The sequence below is a fragment of the Astyanax mexicanus genome, chromosome 15, assembly GCF_023375975.1.
Source record: "Astyanax mexicanus isolate ESR-SI-001 chromosome 15, AstMex3_surface, whole genome shotgun sequence".
Classification (NCBI taxonomy): Eukaryota; Metazoa; Chordata; class Actinopteri; order Characiformes; family Acestrorhamphidae; genus Astyanax; species Astyanax mexicanus.
The window spans coordinates 15,039,038-15,060,577 of NC_064422.1; the positions used below are offsets into that span (position 1 = coordinate 15,039,038).

The window sequence follows — 21,540 nt, forward strand, 5'->3', positions numbered from 1 at the left end:
CTTTTGGTTCAGCTTTGTTCTCATCTGACCTCAGCATTTTTTTTTCCAGATGTTTGCTGTGTAAACACCACTTCTTATGCTTCTCTTTAAACAATGTTTTTCTTCTTGCCACTCCTCCATAAAGGCCAGATTTGTGAAGTGCACAACTTATAGTTGTCCTGTGGACAAATTCTCCAACCTGAGCTGTGGATTTCTGCAGCTCCTCCAGAGTGACCATGGCCCTCTTGGCTGCTTGATCTGTCAGTTTGGGTAAATGGTCATGTCCTGGTAGGTTTGCAGTTGTAGAATACTTTTTTTTTAAATCCATTTTTGGATGAGGGATTGAACAGTGCTCCTTGGAATGCCCAAAGCTTTACATATGTTTTTATATCACTGGTTTACATCACTGTGCTAACCCACAGAATCTGTTACTTCTATGTACTGAACTTTTCTTATTCTAAAATGACAAAATATATCCAGATATATCCATTCTACAGTAAAACCTTTGCATCTGGGGAGGAGCGAATAAGGCAGAGTGTTTGGAAATTAAACTCTGGTACAAATACAAAATATTATACTAAACAGTCTGGATACCAACTACCATATTTATGCAGTTGATGAAGTTTATTCGTTATCTAATCAGGACAGTGGACTCTAATAGCAGGGTATAACACTGCTCTCTAGAGTTTGGAGTTTAAAAAACATTAATAAATTAAATTAACCAACGCCTGACACCCAAAAATGACTACAGTTGTAAGAAAAAGTATGTGAACCCTTTGGGATTACTTGGATTTCTGCATAAATTGGTCATTAAATGTGTTTTAATCTTCATCTAAGTCACAACAATAGACAAACCCAGTCTGATTAAACTAATACCACACGAAATTATGTTTGCATGGTTTTATTGAACACAACATGTTAGCATTCACAGTGCAAGGTGGAAAAAGTATGTGAACCTTTGGATTTAATAACTGGTTGATCCTCCTTTGGCAGCAAAACTTCAACCAAACATTTCCTGTAGTTACAGATGAGACCTACTCAACAGTCAGGAGGAATTTTGGAAAGCAGCCCCAAACCATGATGCCTCTTCCACCATGTTTCACAGTTGGGATGAAGTTTTGATGATGGTGTGCTGTGCCTTTTTTTCTCCACACATAGCATTGTGTGTTCCTTCCAAACAACAAAAATTTTGGTTTCATCTGTACACAGTATATTTAGTCAGTACTGCTGTGGAACATCCAGGTGCTCTTTTGCAAACTTTAAACATGCAGCAATATTTTTTTGGACAGCAGTGGCTTCCTCCATGGTGTTCTCCCATGAACTCCATGCTTGTGTAATGTTTTCCTTATTGTAGATTTGTCAACAAAAAGCTTAGCATGTGCCAGAGATTTCTGTAAGTCTTTAGCCGACACTCTTAGGATTCTTCCTCACCTCATTGATAATTCTGCGCTGTGCTCTTGCAGTCATCTTTACAGGACGACCACGCCTAGAGAGAGTAGCAACAGTGCTGAACTTTCTCCATTTGTAGAGCGTCTGTCTGTCTTACCGCGGACACATGAACATCAAGGCTTTTAGAGATTCATTTTTGTAACCCTTTCCAGCTTCATGCAAGTCAACAATTCTTGAACGTAGGTCTTGTAAGAGCTCTTTTGTGCGAGGCACAAAAAAAACACTGGTGTGTTTTCATAGAGCAGGGCAGCTTTAACCAACACATCCATTCTCATCAGATCCTGGCTCCAATTATCTCTTAGAAAAGTTATTAGCCTAGGGGTTCACATACTTTTTCCACCCTCACTGTGAATGTTAACATGTTGTGTTGAATAAAACCATGCAAACATATATATTTTTTATTTTTTGTGTGGTATTAGTTTACACAGACAGTGTTTGTCTATTGCTGTAGATGAAGATCAGAACACATTTAATGGCCAATTTGTGCAGAAATCCAAGTATAATCCCAAAGGGTCCACATACTTTTTCTTGCAACTGTATATGTAAACTAATAATAATAATACTATATTCTTATACCATCACTCTAATATCGTATTTGGGCTGGCATTCTGAACACAGCCATGAAGGGTGCTAGTGGGCATCCTTTTGATTTCCAAAATGAGAAATAGGACACGCACAGCCTTGCACTATTAGAGACAGGGCTTCTGTCTGTTTTTGTTATTGGCACTTTTGTGTGTTTCGTCCTTCATCCTCTCCAGCGCTGTTTGTGTTCTCGTCCTCTGCATATCTGCACTCTAATAAACCCCCCCTCTCTAACTGCGCATGCATTTCCCAGATATGAGTTTTTCATTCCCACAGCAAAAAAAAAAAAAATGATCAAATTTTTCTCCTCTGTTTCAGTTCCCGGAGTCATTATTGCCCGGCAGATTGGTGTGAAATAAAAGAAAATGCACCCTGAAATAAGAAAATAGAGTGAAAATAAAGCTACAGTCACACTACAGGTACTAACATTCGTCACAACGGGCAAGCTGGGATTATTCCCCTGCTGTGTGTAATCACTGAAGCTCCAGACTGAGTGTGTGTTGGTGAGAATGTGTGTGTATGTGGGTGTGAGGTGTTTTATGAGTATAGTAAAATACAACCCCAATACCAATGAAGTTGCGACGTTGGGTACAACATAAATAAAAACAGAATACGATGATTTGCAAACATTTTTTTAGGCCATATTCAATTGAATCCACTACAGAGACAAGATATAAAATTTGTTCAAACGATAAACTTTATTGGTTTTTGCACATATTCATTCGTTTTATTTTAATATCAGCAACACGTTTCAAAGAAGTTGGGGCAGGGTCATGTTTACCACTTTGCTACATCAATTTTTCCTTTTTAACGTCACTCAATAAGTATTTAGGAACTGAGGACACTAATTGTTGAAGCTTTGTAGGTTGTCTCATCCTAGTAAAAAAAAGTAGATTAAAGTATATTAAGCATTATTATGCTATAGTGCACTAAATTGTTCTGGTAGCCACAATATTAATCAATATATTTAAAGAGTGCTAAAATTGAACTTTTTTTGTACTTATTATACTTATTATAAAAAAAAACGCTCACTTAAATTGTGCTAAGTGTACTTAATTGTACTAAACATACTGTGGTGTGGAAGAGGAAGGAAGACCCGTGAGACTCAACAGCTCCTTTATTGAACCGGCTTGCCACTCACTTACAGCCTTTAACAAGACTAGGAGAGCTAAATCCATTCCCCACAGAGCTCAAACAGCCCAAAGGCCACCAACCCAGCTGTGTGTCTCCCAGATGGCAGATCCAGAGTGGTGCCCACCCTCTCTGCATAACCCCTCCCAAGGGAGATGCCCCACCCCTGTCATCCTCGCACACAGGAGAACAGAACCATGCCTACAGGCAGCCACACACACAACCCAGAGCCGCCACAATACCTAAGTAACATTTAAACAAACTACTTCATGTATGTAACCCCATATTTTAAATAAATATTCTTACAGTAATATTATAATACATTTAATAAGTATTACAACTGCATCACTATTATACACCAGGTACTATATTAGAAATGTACTAAGAATTGATGTTAAATATATTTACATTAAAGTATAAATATGCTTCTTGTTCCTGTCTTTTGTAAGTAGCACACTTCTAGTATACTTCGTTGGGTATAAAAATATATTTTAATAATATTTTACTGTACTACAATTTTTAGCGTGTTACAAATTTACTTTTCATTTTTTAAATGTAGTTATTTAGTTTACTTTTCTAAAAAGTTACATGATGCATTGTACTACTGTAACAGTTGTTTTAATACACTTTGCTAAAAATGTGCAAAAATGTATTTAAAAATAAGTATTTTAGAAGTATACTGAATTACATTAAACTGAAAGTGTAATTCATAGTCTGTTTTTTTTAAATACACTATATTATACTTTCTAAAAAGTATGATCAAAGTTTACTATCAAACTTCTGATGAAAGCATAATATTAATGTACTTTTAATATATTTTAAGTAAGTGCATAAATCTGATATTTCTCAATGTTTTAAAGTACCATTACGTATTTTATTATAATTTTTTTTTTTTACCAGGATACCATCGCCCTGTTCCCTGTCGGTTTCCTTCTGTGCCTGTGTTACTCTCTCTGTGTTTATTTACCTTCCCCTGCAGGTGGGAGTTGAGTGAGAGAAAGGGGTAGAGCTTCTAGAGTAAAAGTGAGAGAAAGGGGTAGAGCAGTAAGAGGAAGAGTGAGAAAGGGATAGAGCTGCTAGAGAAAGAGTGAGAGAAAGGGGTAGAGCTGCTAGAGGAAGAGTGAGAGAAAGGGGTTAAGCTGCTAAGGAAGAGTAAAAGAAAGGGGTAGAGCTGCTAGAGAAAGAAGAAGAGTGATAGAAAGGGGTAGAGCTGCTAGAGGAAGAGTGAGAGAAAGGGGTAGAGCTGCTAGAGGAAGAGTGAGAGAAAGGGGTAGAGCAGTAAGAGGAAGAGTGAGAGAAAAGGGTAGAGCTGCCAAAGTAAAAGTAAGAGAAAGTGGTAGAGCAGTATGAGTGAGAGAAAAGGGTAGTGCTGCTAGAGTAAAAATAAGAGAAAGTGGTAGAGCAGTAAGAGTGAGAGAAAAGGGTAGAGCTGCTAGAGGAAAAGTGAGAGAAAAGGATCGAGCTGCAAGAGTAAAAGGAAGAGTGAGAGAAAGGGGTAGAGCTGCTAGAGTAAAAGTGAGAGAAAGGGGTAGAGCAGTAAGAGGAAGAGTGAGAGAAAAGGGGTAGAGCTGCTAAGAAGAAGAGTGAGAGAAAGAGGTAGAGCTGCTAAAGGAAGAGTGAGAGAAAGGGGAGAGCTGCTAAGAGGAAGAGTGAGAGAAAGGGGTAGAGCTGCTAGAGAAAGAGTGAGAGAAAGGGGTAGAGCTGCTAGAGGAAGAGTGAGAGAAAGGGGTAGAGCTGCTAGATGAAGATTGAGAGAGGGGTAGAGCTGCTAAGAGGAAGAGTGAGAGAAAGGGGTAGAGCTGCTAGAGGAAGAGTGAGAGAAAGGGGAGAGCTGCTAAGAGGAAGAGAGAGAGAAAGGGGTAGAGCTGTTAGAGGAAGAGTGAGAGAAAGGGGTAGTGCTGCTAGAGTAAAAATAAGAGAAAGTGGTAGAGCAGTAAGAGTGAGAGAAAAGGGTAGAGCTGCTAGAGGAAAAGTGAGAGAAAAGGATCGAGCTGCAAGAGTAAAAGGAAGAGTGAGAGAAAGGGGTAGAGCTGCTAGAGTAAAAGTGAGAGAAAGGGGTAGAGCAGTAAGAGGAAGAGTGAGAGAAAAGGGGTAGAGCTGCTAAGAAGAAGAGTGAGAGAAAGAGGTAGAGCTGCTAAAGGAAGAGTGAGAGAAAGAGGTAGAGCTGCTAAGAGGAAGAGTGAGAGAAAGGGGTAGAGCTGCTAGAGAAAGAGTGAGAGAAAGGGGTAGAGCTGCTAGAGGAAGAGTGAGAGAAAGGGGTAGAGCTGCTAGATGAAGATTGAGAGAGGGGTAGAGCTGCTAAGAGGAAGAGTGAGAGAAAGGGGTAGAGCTGCTAGAGGAAGAGTGAGAGAAAGGGGAGAGCTGCTAAGAGGAAGAGAGAGAGAAAGGGGTAGAGCTGTTAGAGGAAGAGTGAGAGAAAGGGGTAGAGCTGCTAGATGAAGATTGAGAGAGGGGTAGAGCTGCTAAGAGGAAGAGTTAGAGAAAGAGGTAGAGCTGCTAAGAGGAAGAGTAAGAGAAAGGGGAGAGCTGCTAAGAGGAAGAGTGAGAGAAAGGGGTAGAGCTGCTAAAAGGAAGAGCATGTCTGTAAGGTGGGCAGGTGAACAGTCTGAAGAATTTTCCACAATTTGAATATTATGGCAAACCTTACTAAAGTGCTTTTAATTATATTAATTCTCTCACTCTGTTAATTATTTTGATAAAATTAGCCTAGCTTACAAAAAACAGTGTTATAGCAGTGGGGAAAAAACTGTAATGGACAATTAAAAAGTGTGGACCCAAAATGTGTTTGCACCCCTGATTTATTGGTTCTGAATGTTTAGAAATGCAAGTTTCGTAGGTTTTGCTTGTGCGCTGTGCTCAATTTATCAGCCACAGCATGGAAAAAGACTTGTAGCGTCAAAAATCATTCCAGTTATTTCAGCAGGACTGAGTGTAGCTTGCTGGTAAAGAACAAATCTAGCCTGAGTCGTGTTGCGTTTTGAAGAAGTCTGTCTGAAATGGTTATTTAAGCTCTCTCAGAGAAGTCTGCATGAAAAATGTATCCTAAAATATTCAGATAGGTTTTTTCGCTGTCTTCTAGGTTCAGGACTAAAACAGCAGAGCTTTCCAGTGTGTGTGTGTGTTAGAGAAAGAGAGAGAGAGGAGGATGTGATGAAGAGTAAATCTCATTAATATGTTCATTGGTCAGATACTTTGTTAGTCTAAGAAAAGGCGGGATTTACCACTGATCAGGGATTTAAATTCATTACTTTTATAATAACACTACTCACAGCCTGAGCACCAGAACAAATACACTCATTGTGTCTCGTTGAGTTTGTGAACAACTCACATTACTCACATTCCTGAGAGCACTTCATGTAGATCTCCACTTTTTGTTTTTTAAGCCATTCAGAGGTGGACTTGTTTGTGTGCTTTGGGTCATCGTCCTGCTGCAGAACCCAAGTACACCTGAGCTCGAGGTCACAAACAGATAGATGGACATTCTCCTTTAGGATTGTCTGGTAAACATTTCCTGGTTCGAGCTGTCCTGGTAGCTATAGACCATCAGACTACCACCACCATGTTTTACGCTCAGTATGATGTTCTTTTTCTGAAATTCTGTTTGTTTTATGCCAGATGTAACGAGACGCACATCTTCCAAAAAGTTCTACTTTTGTCATCAGTCCAAAGAACATTTACTCAAAGTTCTGGGGATCATCAAGATTTTTTTTTGCAAATGTGAGATGGGCCTTTGTGTTCTTTTTTTATCAGCAGTGTTTTTTTTTTATTATCTTGGAACTCTCCCATGGAGACTATTTTAACCAGTTTCTTTTTTTTATTATTGGATCATTAACACTGACCTTAACTGATGCATTGAAGACCTACAGCTCTTCAAAAATATTGTTCTGGGTTCTTTTGTGACCTCCTGGATGAGTTGTTCATGCCCTTTTGGACTAATTTCGGTGAGCCGGCCACTCCTGGGAAGGTTCACCAGTGTTTCATGTTTTCTCCATTAGTGAATAATAGCTCTCACTGTGGTTCACTGGAGTCCCAAAGCTTTAGAAATTACTTCATAACCTTTTCCAGACTGATAGATGACCTATGATGTTTTTGAATTTCTTCATGGTTTTTGAGATCTTTTATCTGCTTCATGTTATCAGACCGGTTCTATTTAAGTGATTTCTTGATTCGACAGGTCTGGTAGTAATCAGGCCTGGTTGTGGTTAGTAGTAAAATTGAACTCAGTTGTCCAAAAAGTGTGATTAATCACAGTTAATTTATGAGGAGGCAAACTCTTTTTCCGGGCTAGATTGGCTTGAATAGTTTTTTTTTTCCTTATGTGCTTTTTATATTTTACTCAGGTTATAGTTGATGATAATCTGAAAAATGTAAGTATGACAAAAATACAAAAAATAATGCCACTGTATCTGTGCAAGGATATGTAAAGAAGTATATGTGGCTGTTTATATTCCTACATTCTTGGTGTAAAAAAAAATCAGTGTTTTTTATTTTTTAATCATCGTCTTTAGCAGTTAGACCACTTTTGTTAGTGTTGGACCACTTTTTATTATCATATCTGGTCCAGGTGGAGATTTACTCCTATCCAGCATGTTTTGGGTGCTTTCTTGCTTAAAAACATCTGTTTAAAATGATTAGCTTGTTTTTAAAAGTCAAAATCTAAATTTACGTTTGCTATATCCATACTGAGTCTCAAAAGCGATATTTAGAAATATCACTTTATAGATAGATGGACGGACGGACGGGCAGATAGACGGACGGACAGATAGACAGACAGACGGACAGACAAGAACCATGGGTACACTACCCATGTAGACTAACTACTCTTAAAGCAGGACTAGATCTAAAGTCATTTATAGGCCTAGATCTGGTGTGTATATAAAATTATATACAGCTCTGGAAAAAATAAGAGACCACTTCAGTTTCTGAATCGGTTTGCTTTTTATAGGTATATGTTTCAGTAAAATGAACATTCAAAATAGAAATAGTAATATTGTCTATTGAGCATGTATTTGCAGAAAATGAGAAATTGCTGAAATAAAAAAATATGCAGAGCTTTTTAGATCCCAAATAATGCAAAGAAAACAAGTTCCTATTCATAAAGTTTTAAGAGTTCAGAAATCAATATTTGGTGGAATAACTCTGGTTATTAATTACAGTTTTCATGCATCTTGGCATGTTCTCCTCCACCAGTCTTACACACTGCTTTTGGATAACTTTGCCACTCCTGGTGCAAATCATATTATGGATGGTGATCATCCATATTCCTCTTGATTATATTCCAGAGGTTTTCAATTTGGTAAAATCAAAGAAACTTATCATTTGTAAGTGGTCTCTTATTTTATATATATATATACATACACATACACACACAGTACAGTTTGGACACACCTTCTCATTCAATGCGTTTTCTTTATTTTCATGACTATTTACATTGTAGCTTCTCATTGAAAAACGAGTGGCCATCATTACTTTAAGAAATGAAGATCAGGCAGTCAGGAAAATTGTAAAAACTTTAAATGTGTCCCCAAGTGGAGTCGCAAAAACCATAGAGCGCTACAACGAAATTGGCACACATAAGGACCGACTCAGGACAAGTTTATCTGAGTCACCAGCCTTAGAAACGCACGTTAACAGCAGCTCAGATCAGAGACCAGTTAAATACCACACAGAGTTCTAGCAGCAGACCCATCTCTAGAACAACTATTAAGAGGAGACCCAGCAAATCAGGCCTTCATCGTCAAACAGCTGCTAGGAAACCACCGCTAAGAAGAGGCAACAAGTAGAAGAGATTTGTTTGGGCCAAGAAACACAAGGAATAGACATTAGACCAGTGGAAATCTGATGGTCTCATGGTCTCATGAGTCCAAATTTGAGATCTTTGGTTCAAACCGCCGTGTCTTTGTGAGACGCAAAAAAGGTGAACAGATGGGATTCCACAGGCCTGGTTTCCACTGTGAAGCATGGTGGAGGAGGAGCTGTGATGGTGTGGGGGTGATTTGCTGGTGACACTGTTGGGGATTTATTTAAAATTAAAGGCACACTGAACCAGCATGGCTACCACAGCATCCCGCAGCGACATGCCATTCAACAATGACCCCAAACACACCTTCAGGCTGTGTAAGAGCTATTTGACCAATAAGAAGAGTGATGGAGTGCTGCGGCAGATGACCTGTCCTCCACAGTCACCGGACCTGAACCCAATCCAGATGATTTGGGATGAGCTGGACCACAGAGTGAAGGAAAAGTGGCCAACAAGTGCTAAACACCTCTGGGAACTCCTCCAAGACTGTTGGAAAACCATTTCAGGTGACTCTACCTCTTGAAGCTCATTGAGAGAATGATGCCAAAAGTGTGCAAAGCAGTAATCAGAGCAAAGTATATAAGGATACAGCAGGTGTATTTCTCACTACAAATATTCGTCCCATAGCAGGTTAATTTGAGCAGATAACACATGAAACATTCTTTTACGCAGTATATTTCTGATTAAGTCATTCTCTCTCTCTCTCTCGTGTGTGTGCGCTCCCTCACAGCAGCTGATCCGCGACTCAATCTGGCAAATAAAGCAGCAGCCGGTCAGCCAGCAGCCAGTGCCACTGCACAGCCGGAGTAAATGTTCAGCTCGTACCCTGGAGCAACACTGGGCTGATTTTAAATGGGCAGGAGGAGGGCAGTGTCCAGGTCATGAGCTGAAAGCTGAAAGCCTGGCTCTGCCCCACTCATTCCCTGGCGCATCACTGTCCTCTCACCACTGGGTTCCATTAAAAGAGAGAAAGAGAGAGAGAGATGTTCTTTCTCTGCCAGAGCTGCTGCTGCTGCTGTAAGCGTTGGCCGCGGTGTCACAGCTGATATTTAGACGAGTGTGTTCTGCTGGAGGAAAAACAAGCCCCCCGCTGACCCTGGAACACTGCCCCCTTTCTGCAGCTTCCAGAGGAACACAGTCATCACACAGCCTAATGAAGAGCCACGGGGTGTTTTCTTTAGGCTTTAAATACACTCATCATCATCATCATGTTCATGCACCCAGAAGGAAGTGTCTGATTGCATTGCTTTTCAGGAAGGAACATAAAGGTTACCAGGAACAATAAATGACTTAAAGCTTAGAATCTTTACTGAACTACTCTACATGCAGAAAAAGTGTGTCACAGAACAACCCAGGATCCTCTGCATGGAGAGGTAGAGGTTCCTAAAGGTGTTCTGCGATAATCCATCTATTTCCTAGAGGTTGAATATTCTCACGCAGTTCTTGCAGATTTTGTGGAAGATGAGTGGAAGCTCAAGGTTCCAGTTTATTAGTTTCTAATAAAGTGATCAGCGTTTGGAAGCACAAGGTACAGTAGGGGCCTCTAATAAAGTGACCAGCGTTTGGAAGCGCAAGGTACAGTAGGGGCCCCTAATAAAGTTACTAGTGTTTGGAAGCGCAAGATACAGTAGGGGCCCCTAATAAAGTGATCAGTGTTTGGAAGCGCAAGGTACAGTAGGGGCCCCTAATAAAGTGACCAGTGTTTGGAAGCGCAAGGTACGGTAGGGGTCCCTAATAAAGTGAACAGCGTTTGGAAGCGCAAGGTACAGTAGGGGCCCCTAATAAAGTGACCAGCGTTTGGAAGCGCAAGGTACAGTAGGGGCCCCTAATAAAGTGACCAGTGTTTGGAAGCGCAAGATACAGTAGGGGCCCCTAATAAAGTGATCAGTGTTTGGAAGCGCAAGGTACGGTAGGGGCCCCTAATAAAGTGACCAGTGTTTGGAAGCGCAAGGGACGGTAGGGGTCCCTAATAAAGTGATCAGTGTTTGGAAGCGCAAGGTACAGTAGGGGCCTCTAATAAAGTGACCAGCGTTTGGAAGCGCAAGGTACAGTAGGGGCCCCTAATAAAGTTACTAGTGTTTGGAAGCGCAAGATACAGTAGGGGCCCCTAATAAAGTGATCAGTGTTTGGAAGCGCAAGGTACAGTAGGGGCCCCTAATAAAGTGACCAGTGTTTGGAAGCGCAAGGTACGGTAGGGGTCCCTAATAAAGTGAACAGCGTTTGGAAGCGCAAGGTACAGTAGGGGCCCCTAATAAAGTGACCACCGTTTGGAAGCGCAAGGTACAGTAGGGGCCCCTAATAAAGTGACCAGTGTTTGGAAGCGCAAGATACAGTAGGGGCCCCTAATAAAGTGATCAGTGTTTGGAAGCGCAAGGTACGGTAGGGGCCCCTAATAAAGTGACCAGTGTTTGGAAGCGCAAGGTACGGTAGGGGTCCCTAATAAAGTGATCAGTGTTTGGAAGCGCAAGGTACAGTAGGGGCCCCTAATAAAGTGACCAGCGTTTGGAAGCGCAAGGTACAGTAGGGGCCCCTAATAAAGTTACCAGCGTTTGGAAGCGCAAGGTACAGTAGGGGCACCTAATAAAGTGACCAGTGTTTGGAAGCGCAAGGTACAGTAGGGACCCCTAATAAAGTTACCAGTGTTTGGAAGCGCAAGATACAGTAGGGGCCCCTAATAAAGTAACCAGTGTTTGGAAGCGCAAGATACAGTAGGGGCCCCTAATAAAGTGATCAGTGTTTGGAAGCGCAAGATACAGTAGGGGCCCCTAATAAAGTTACCAGCGTTTGGAAGAGCAAGGTACAGTAGGGGCCCCTAATAAAGGGATCAATGTTTGGAAGCGCAAGGTACAGTAGGGGCCCCTAATAAAGTTACCAGTGTTTGGAAGCGCAAGATACAGTAGGGGCCCCTAATAAAGTGATCAGTGTTTGGAAGCGCAAGGTACAGTAGGGGCCCCTAATAAAGTGACCAGTGTTTGGAAGCGCAAGGTACAGTAGGGGCCCCTAATAAAGTTACCAGTGTTTGGAAGCGCAAGATACAGTAGGGGCCCCTAATAAAGTTACCAGTGTTTGGAAGCGCAAGATACAGTAGGGGCCCCTAATAAAGTGACCAGCGTTTGGAAGCGCAAGGTACAGTAGGGGCCCCTAATAAAGTGACCAGTGTTTGGAAGCGCAAGATACAGTAGGGGCCCCTAATAAAGTGATCAGTGTTTGGAAGCGCAAGGTACGGTAGGGGCCCCTAATAAAGTGACCAGTGTTTGGAAGCGCAAGGTACGGTAGGGGTCCCTAATAAAGTGATCAGTGTTTGGAAGCGCAAGGTACAGTAGGGGCCTCTAATAAAGTGACCAGCGTTTGGAAGCGCAAGGTACAGTAGGGGCCCCTAATAAAGTTACTAGTGTTTGGAAGCGCAAGATACAGTAGGGGCCCCTAATAAAGTGATCAGTGTTTGGAAGCGCAAGGTACAGTAGGGGCCCCTAATAAAGTGACCAGTGTTTGGAAGCGCAAGGTACGGTAGGGGTCCCTAATAAAGTGAACAGCGTTTGGAAGCGCAAGGTACAGTAGGGGCCCCTAATAAAGTGACCAGCGTTTGGAAGCGCAAGGTACAGTAGGGGCCCCTAATAAAGTGACCAGCGTTTGGAAGCGCAAGGTACAGTAGGGGCCCCTAATAAAGTGACCAGTGTTTGGAAGCGCAAGATACAGTAGGGGCCCCTAATAAAGTGATCAGTGTTTGGAAGCGCAAGATACAGTAGGGGCCCCTAATAAAGTGATCAGCGTTTGGAAGCGCAAGGTACAGTAGGGGCCCCTAATAAAGTTACCAGCGTTTGGAAGCGCAAGGTACAGTAGGGGCACCTAATAAAGTGACCAGTGTTTGGAAGCGCAAGGTACAGTAGGGACCCCTAATAAAGTTACCAGTGTTTGGAAGCGCAAGATACAGTAGGGGCCCCTAATAAAGTAACCAGTGTTTGGAAGCGCAAGATACAGTAGGGGCCCCTAATAAAGTGATCAGTGTTTGGAAGCGCAAGATACAGTAGGGGCCCCTAATAAAGTTACCAGCGTTTGGAAGAGCAAGGTACAGTAGGGGCCCCTAATAAAGGGATCAATGTTTGGAAGCGCAAGGTACAGTAGGGGCCCCTAATAAAGTTACCAGTGTTTGGAAGCGCAAGATACAGTAGGGGCCCCTAATAAAGTGATCAGTGTTTGGAAGCGCAAGGTACAGTAGGGGCCCCTAATAAAGTGACCAGTGTTTGGAAGCGCAAGGTACAGTAGGGGCCCCTAATAAAGTGACCAGCGTTTGGAAGCGCAAGGTACAGTAGGGGCCCCTAATAAAGTGACCAGTGTTTGGAAGCGCAAGGTACAGTAGGGGCCCCTAGTAAAGTTACCAGTGTTTGGAAGCGCAAGATACAGTAGGGGCCCCTAATAAAGTGATCAGTGTTTGGAAGCGCAAGGTACAGTAGGGGCCCCTAATAAAGTTACCAGCGTTTGGAAGCGCAAGGTACAGTAGGGGCCCCTAATAAAGTGATCAGCGTTTGGAAGCGCAAGGTACAGTAGGGGCCCCTAATAAAGTTACCAGCGTTTGGAAGCGCAAGGTACAGTAGGGGCCCCTAATAAAGTGACCAGTGTTTGGAAGCGCAAGGTACAGTAGGGGCCCCTAATAAAGTTACCAGTGTTTGGAAGCACAAGATACAGTAGGGGCCCCTAATAAAGTGATCAGTGTTTGGAAGCGCAAGGTACAGTAGGGGCCCCTAATAAAGTGACCAGTGTTTGGAAGCGCAAGGTACAGTAGGGGCCCCTAATAAGGTGACCAGTGTTTGGAAGCGCAAGGTACAGTAGGGGCCCCTAATAAAGTGACCAGCGTTTGGAAGCACAAGGTACAGTAGGGGCCCCTAATAAAGTGACCAGTGTTTGGAAGCGCAAGGTACAGTAGGGGCCCCTAATAAGGTGACCAGTGTTTGGAAGCGCAAGGTACAGTAGGGGCCCCTAATAAAGTGACCAGCGTTTGGAAGCACAAGGTACAGTAGGGGCCCCTAATAAAGTGACCAGTGTTTGGAAGCACAAGGTACAGTAGGGGCCCCTAATAAAGTGGCCAATGAGTGAAAGTACAGGTTAGGTATAGGAGGTGTTTCTAATAAAGTAGCCACCAGTAAGTGGAAGCACAAGTTTGGATGCTGTTTTTAATAAAGTGGCCAAGTGAGTGGAAGCACAGGGTAGGTATAGGAGGTGTTTCTAATAAAGTGGCCAGTTAGTGTAAGCACAAGGTAGGTAGGTGTTTCTGATAAAATGGCCATGAGTGAGTGAAAGCACATGGTAGGAATAGGTGTTTCTAATAAAGTGGCCAGTGACCGGAAGCACAGGGTAGGTATAGGAGGTGTTTCTAATAAAGTGGCCAATGAGTGGAAGCACTTAGTAGGTATAAGAGGTGTTTCTAATAAAGTGGCCAGTGAGTGGAAACACAAGGTGGGTAGGTGTTTCTAATAAAATGGCCAATGAGTGGAAGCACAATGTAGGTATAGGAGGTGTTACTAAGAAAGAAAGAGTGGAATCTCAAGGTATGTATAGAAGGTGTTTCTAACAAAGTGGCCACTCGGTGGAAGCATAAGGTAGGTATAGGAAGTGTTTTTGATACATTGACCAATGAGTGGAAGCACAAGGTAGGTATAGTAGATGTTTCTGATAAAGTGGCCAATGAGTGGAAGCACAAGGTAGGTATAGTAGATGTTTCTGATAAAGTGGCCAATGAGTGGAGGCACAAGGTAGCTATAGGAGATAATACTAATAAAGTGGCCAATGAGTGGAATCGCAAGGTGTGTATAGAAGGTGTTTCTAATAAAATGGCCACTAGAGAGGGGACTCAAGTCATAGTAGGTGTTTCTAATAAAGTGGCCAGTCAGTAGAAGCTCTAGTTAGGTACAGTAGGTGTTTCTAATAAAGTGGCCAGTGAGTGGAAATGCAGAAGCACAGGGTGGTTGGTGTTTCTAATAAACTATGAGTGTAAAGTATAGTGGTTAAAGACAGCCTAACTTTATATCACTTTATTTAAACACAGATGCTTTTTAAGCTACATAGGATGAGATATGAATTGCGAGATTTATACAGGATGTCTGGAGAATTTTCTTCACTCGTTTCCTTTTTCTAACAGAAACACCCACACTGTGTCCTTCAGTGTCAATCTGTTGCAAAACCCGGTGTTTTTGATGGAAGAGGATAAATTTTTAATGAATAGCATCAGTCAGTCCCATCTTCCTCCTGGCTGGCAGAACTGAGGTCGACCACAGCGAGGCTAAGGTTACTCACACTGGGCTTTTCCCCCCAAAACCATGTAAAACAGGCTCGGCTGCTGAAAGCGTGGCTGTCTGGTTTGGATGGTGAATGGCTGCTTGTGTGATTTTGGACCTGCTGGGAGTGTTTAGAGCTGAGGGATTTAGTCGGGGCTGCTGGAGGAGGATGGGCCTAGTTTAACTCCAGTAGAGAAACACAGATGCTCGCTCTGGCTGCTGAGTTTGAAGAGGAGAGATGATGCACAGGAGGGTATTCTGGGTGAAGTGGAGGAAGCAGCGGAGCCACACAACCAGCAAGGGTCCACATAGAATAGTGAAGATTAAGCCTACCTAGGTTTATTTTAAGAAGAGAACATATTTAGAAAAAATGAACAGGAAATAATCCACCAAATAAACATGCTTGAGAGAGGGTTAAAGGTCAAAAGTGGCCAATTACAAGTTCTTCTTCCTCTTGGCATCTTCTTTAAAGAGTGGCAACCTGGGAGCCTCAAAACACAACTCTTAAATGACCTAAAAAAAAAAACAAAGATTGTTCAACATCATGTTTTTGAGGAAGGATACGATTAATACGTGACGATATTTCTCGTCAAGCTTTAACTTGTCTCGCGGGTAAAAAAAAAACGTTTAATGTGGACTTTTTAAGCAGGATCTGGCAACACAGTAGCAATAGCAGCGAGTGTGGTGGCTGAACAGTAAGAGCAGCTCTCAGCAGAAGAGGAAAATTCAGGTATTTGTATAGAAGATGTTTCTGCTACTTTTAAGTTGTGTGTCTGGCTGCATTTTGGCCCCAGTTGAAACAATAAACGGTAACAGAGTGACCAACAAGACACAAACCATATGTAAATACTGTAAGTAAATCCTACATGTGACTGTTTCATAGGCAGGTGTAATAATCCCTTAGCTCTGTACTGTATTAAAAAAAATGTTCTGTCTCTGTTTGCACTTCAAGCAAAGTCTTAATATGACTGGTTATTGTTATGCATAGTTTAATTACAAGAGATTTAGAAGAAAAAAACACAAACCATAGTCTTAATATGACTGGTTGTGGTTTGCACTTATTGTTTGCACTATATAAGACCTAGAAATGTTTTATTTCTATTTCCTATAGAATCAATGTGTGAGAGAAACCAGTCTGTTAAGTTTGCGTTATATGATTTTGTCAAATAAAACTCTAGTTTTCAAGCCATTTATCATTTTTGACGTTTTCTTTAAAATTTTATTCTTAAACCTTGTCTCATTCTCGTGAACCCTGTATCGTGTCTCGTCTCGTGACGTTAGTGTCTCGTCACACCCCTAATAGCTGTAGTTTTACAGATTAACTCTTTTAAAAGTGCATAACATTTCAAACATTACATTTACCCAGTATTTATAATATTAAAGTCATTAGTATGCTGCCTGCAGATACATCTTTACACCAGAGTGGGCAAAATACCCTAATGCCCAAAAGCATACAACATATGAACTGAGCAGTCTTCATTTTAATCAGTTTCATATTTAGATGAACACAAACACACACAGCATGCTAAAAGCTTTTCTCTTGGGGATGTTTGTGTCTGTGCTCGTCTGAGGACCGATGGTATTGGCATTTCTAAGACGGAGTTGTCGGGCATTTGTTTTGGTGACATTCTGCCTTTGCCTGATGTGTATTTAACAGGGCGAGAGAGGCTTGATTAATTAGAGAGAGAGAGAGAGAGAGAGAGAGAGAGGGAGAATAGCTGTTAGCATGCTAATCACTTGAATTACTGAGAATAAAGGAGAGAGATATGAAATTGAAACTGAAACAAGTAAATATTTCAATGAATGTATAGTATGTATGTATATAGTGGGAAATTGGTTGGTATATTATACTGTAGTGAGATATGTACTGTATATGAGTGTCATACGCACACACACACACACACACACACACTTACTTACACCATGGTGGACTCAGGCTGTTTGAAAGGCAGGAGCGAAAAATCTATGAAACCTAAAGAACATTGCATTGACCTGTGGTAGTCTCTTGCATTGAATGTGGATTTGTGGGTCTGAGATTTTGTCTGAGTTGCTTGTCTGTTTATACGGACAATTCCAGCCAGTAGTCGCAGATCACCATCAATATCACCCACTCTTCTGTCCACTGTGGGTAGTTATCACAGTGTTGGAATAGTTACTTTAAAAAAAAAGTAATCTCATTACTGATTATCCCTTTAAAAAGTAACCTAGTTTCTTTATGGATTAATTGATTTTAAAAGTACTTTTAAGTTACTGTCAGCTCAACATAACTATTGTCATTAGTTTTGTCAAAACTCACTTTACTGGAAGCTTCTCTGCACCTTTGGGACTTGTTCTGTAAGTGTGGCGCTGCGACACCAAACGTTTCTTCAGGTTTGTCACCAGCACAGAGTGAACAACCAACCTTGATATTGTCATTTTTAGCTGATAAAAACTCCGAATAGTGTCTGTATTTCTAGCTAGAACATGTGCATCTCTCTCTCCCTCCAGGGTGTGTGTCGCACAGGCCAGACGTCACTCCCAGAGACGCAAGAAGAAAGTAAAAAATATTCTGTAATGAATCTGCAGTGATGTTCTGTGTTTAAAACATGCATTCGGTGACCTCACCTCATTCACCACATGACCTACTCTTTCTGTGAGCCAGAACAATTTGTGTATAATAGTTTTGAAACAAAAGAAAACTTAAAAAAATGAAATATTAGCCTGTTAGCTTTTATCTTGCTAGCCTGTTGTTGTTTTGGTGTGGTTGCGGCCAACATTTCCAGCAATAAAGCAGCATCTGTAAACGTCTTTCTCGTCTGTCTTTTTAACGCTTCCCATCAGAAGCTACAATATTTTTTTATTAAGGAAAATGACAATCGTAACGCCACACAGTGACTTGCTTGAATTAGTAACTTTAATCTGATTACTGGATTGGAAATAGTAACGTGTTAGATTACTCATTACTGAAAAAGTGGTCAGATTAGAGTGATGCGTTACTAAGTGAAAATAACTTTTATGACATATTACATTTTATGACATTTTTTCTGCACAGCTCCCATAATTCACATTGCCTTGCCATGAGCATTCACTCACTAGATAACACCTCACCACTTATACAGGTGTGGGTGTTTCCAAGCCATCCTAGGTAACACTTTATGATCAGCGTAGAGTGTAATGTTATGTTATATTTATTTTACTTATGTATTTATGTATATATGATATATGCTATTCTTTGACTATATAGATTGATGTAATGAGAGGGACGTGAGAAAATGCTGTAATATTTGGTTGAAATTAAAACCTTCATTTCTGAGCTCAAACAGCTGGAATCACCCTGTCGACACAAATAACCCTGCGTCCAATTAGTAAAGACCACCTTTTATATTTTGACCCCCCGTTCTCCGCAGAAGCTGATTGGCCGACAGGAGAGCACAGCGTCCCTCTGCAAAGGTCATTCTGGTGGACGTTTGGCAGCAAACTCATTTCTGAATTTTCAACGGTCAGCCCAAAGCCCTGACCTTTAACCCCGCCTCCCAGACCATTTATGAAGTCTGTTAAAGCGATTAACAAAGCAAAGCGTGTGCTGGAAGCTCCGCCTCCTCACCTTTAATGTGATAGTTTAGGGTGTGATGTAATTCTCTGAGAGTCAATAATAACACTGTGCTTCCATCTACAGGCCACTTTAGTAGAAACACCTACCAGCCATGTTTTTTCACTTTTTGTCCCCTATGTGAGGAAGATTTTTTTAAGCAGAATGTCTGGAGAAATCTGTATAGTAAATCTGTTAGTACTGGATGCTGGTGATCTTTGGGCCCTCAGGTGGTGCTGCATTAAAAACAGGCTGTACTGATTCTGTACTGAAATCACTGCATGAGCTCAAAAATGTAAAAAAATAAATAAATAAATCTTCAGTTTAAAGCTGTATCTCTACCATCCAGAAACACCAACTTCTTCTCTGGGTGAAAAAAATCCATCTTAATTTAAAATGGATTAAGGCAAAATGGAAATGGTGTTTTGGTTCAGAGAAGACGGCAGCATTTCTGGAGGTGTTGACTTGTCTTTGTCTTTCCATGATACAGCTTTAACTGTTTAATATTCTTGCAAAAATTCTATTTTGTGAATTGTATTACTTTTGGTACCATTTTAAAACAAGACTCTCTTATAAACAAGTTATAAATAGTTAATAAAGGAGGTTATTAATGGTTGATTAGGTTAATTAATAAGCAGTTACAACAAATAAATAGAAAGGAAGACAGTGACCTTTGTTTGCCGAATAGTCATTCCACATTTCTTTATTCTGTTAAACCTTTTTTAATTACTTATTCTGTAATCATAATGTGACGTTTACTGATATACACTAAAGGCCAAAAGTTTGGACACACTTTCTCTTTATTTTCATGACTATTTACATTGTAGATTCTCAATGAAGGCATCAAAACTATGAATGAACACATGTAGAGTTGGATGTACAAAAAATGATCTGGCCTTCACAGTCACCGGACCTGAACCCAATCCAGGTTTGGGGTGAGCTGGACCACAGAGTGAAGGTAAAGGGTCAACAAGTCTGGGAACTCCTTCCTTCAAGACTTTTGGAAAACCATTTCAGGTGACTCTACCTCTTGAAGCTCATTGAGAGAATGATGCCAAGAGTGTGCAAAGCAGTAATCAGAGCAAAGGTTGGCTATTTTGAAGAAACTATAATATAAAACATGTTTTCAGTGATTTCACCTTTTTTTTGTACATAAAACTGTGTTCAATCATAGTTTTGATGCCTTCAGTGAGAATCTACAACTTAAATAGTCATGAAAATAAAGAAAACGCATTGAAAAAGAGAAGGTGTGTCCAAACTTTTGGCCTGTACTGTATGTATTAAATTACTAAACTGATTTTCTGTATTATTTTATTAGCAGTGAGCGACAATGAGACGGAACGAGAAACAGAGATCCAGATCCTGTCCTCTACTGGATGGTTTGACTAATTGTTTTATTGGCTGTCCACCATTGACCAAAGCATGCTCTGGGGTTTAAAGGGCAAACTCTAAATCCAGAAGGTGAGACTTTGCACGTGTGTGTGTGTGTGTGTGTGTGTGTGTGTGTGTGTGTGTGTGTGTTGTAGAGATGTGGATTGAAGACGTCAGACTGTCAGGATTTCTTTTACCCACCTGCCCCTCCAGTCCTGGGAGAAATATAGGAGTCTGAATGTCTCTCAGTCTGCATTAGATTTCCTCTCTCTCCCTCTCTTTCTCTCTCTCTTTACCTCTCTCTCCCTCCCTCCTTCTCTCTCTGTCTCACCCCACTCACACACACAGAGCAGAAAATCAGTTTACACATGTGGAGTAAAATGAGGGCAGATTTAGCTGCGCTGTCACTCACAGCTGGAGGATGCTCTCTGAAATACAGCCGGAGTGTCGGGACCGGATCCGGCCCAGCCCGGATTTTTTAATTAGGATGGGCGAGCGAGCTGTCGGGACGCTGGTGTTTTATCTGCCGCTGGAGTGTGAGGGTTCTGCTCCGGTTCTGAGTGGCTCTCAATCACAGCTGTAAAGAGCTTAAAGTGCATAACAGAGAGAGAGAGAGAGACAGAGATGAGGAGGGCGGGGCCAGAGCTTCACTGCTCAGACTTAAAACTGGACTGATGCCAATCCTTCAGTTGGACCTTAGACACTAATATTAAAACTCAACAGATAGATGTAGTAACAGAGGTTGACCATGCATTGACACTATGCAACCCTTTCTTAGTCTTCTTACAAGGCTCCTCCTACAGCCTGGGCCAAAATGTTGCCGCGCTGCTGTTCCTCCAGTTCCTCCCAATGGAAAAGAGTTTTTGCATTGTTTGGTTGAAAGTAAAATACAATCAGAAATATATATATATATATAACAAATATCAAACCATTCTAGGGTCATCAGTAAAGACTAGTCTAGAGAGACAGACTAGTATCGTGAGTATTATGGCTACACATACCTGGACTGAACTTCGCTTATGAAGCTAGTTCGCAACAAAGCAAGTGATAGAAAGGCAGTCATCTAGCTAGCTAGTTAACTAACTATCTAAATGAACATCCCTACTAGTCACAACTATCCAGCAACAGATAACATCCAAAAAATAGTAAAAAAAAAAAAAACTCCTTTACATACAACGACTACCATAGTGAAAGCACAGAAAGAGAGAAACCATCAAAGTGATTTTTACAATTGCATTAGCCTTTTAGCTCTCGCCATTCGGAGCAGCTCTTCTCCCTTTCGAGAGCTTTTTTCCTGTTTCTTGCATCTCCAACATGGACTTTCAATGTTTTCTCGCTGGATCTGTCACGATAAGCCTAGCTTATGATGAGTTTCTTTGTCTACAGCTAGT

General features: G+C 41.3%; 1 protein-coding gene and 1 long non-coding RNA gene across 17 annotated transcripts in view; both read left to right on the forward strand.

Moving 5' to 3' along the window:
• rpl38 (ribosomal protein L38) overlaps positions 1-21,540 on the forward strand; it is an 888,922-nt gene that overhangs the window by 821,982 nt on the left and 45,400 nt on the right. The window contains exon 1 of one of the 16 annotated variants that reach the window (XM_049464423.1): positions 9,253-9,258. The exons of 14 other annotated variants lie outside the window; for them this stretch is intronic. The gene's annotated coding sequence lies outside the window, so the exon portion shown is untranslated. Of the gene's footprint in view, positions 1-9,252; positions 9,259-17,147; positions 17,152-21,540 lie in introns of those variants that run through there. One more of the 16 variants, XM_049464420.1, reaches the window with a different exon arrangement.
• The window catches only part of LOC125781170 (uncharacterized), a 37,062-nt gene that overhangs the window by 11,832 nt on the left and 3,690 nt on the right, over positions 1-21,540 (forward strand). Inside the window, exon 2 of the long non-coding RNA XR_007424307.1 lies at positions 20,097-20,239. This is a non-coding gene — a long non-coding RNA (uncharacterized LOC125781170). The remainder of the gene's footprint in view (positions 1-20,096; positions 20,240-21,540) is intronic.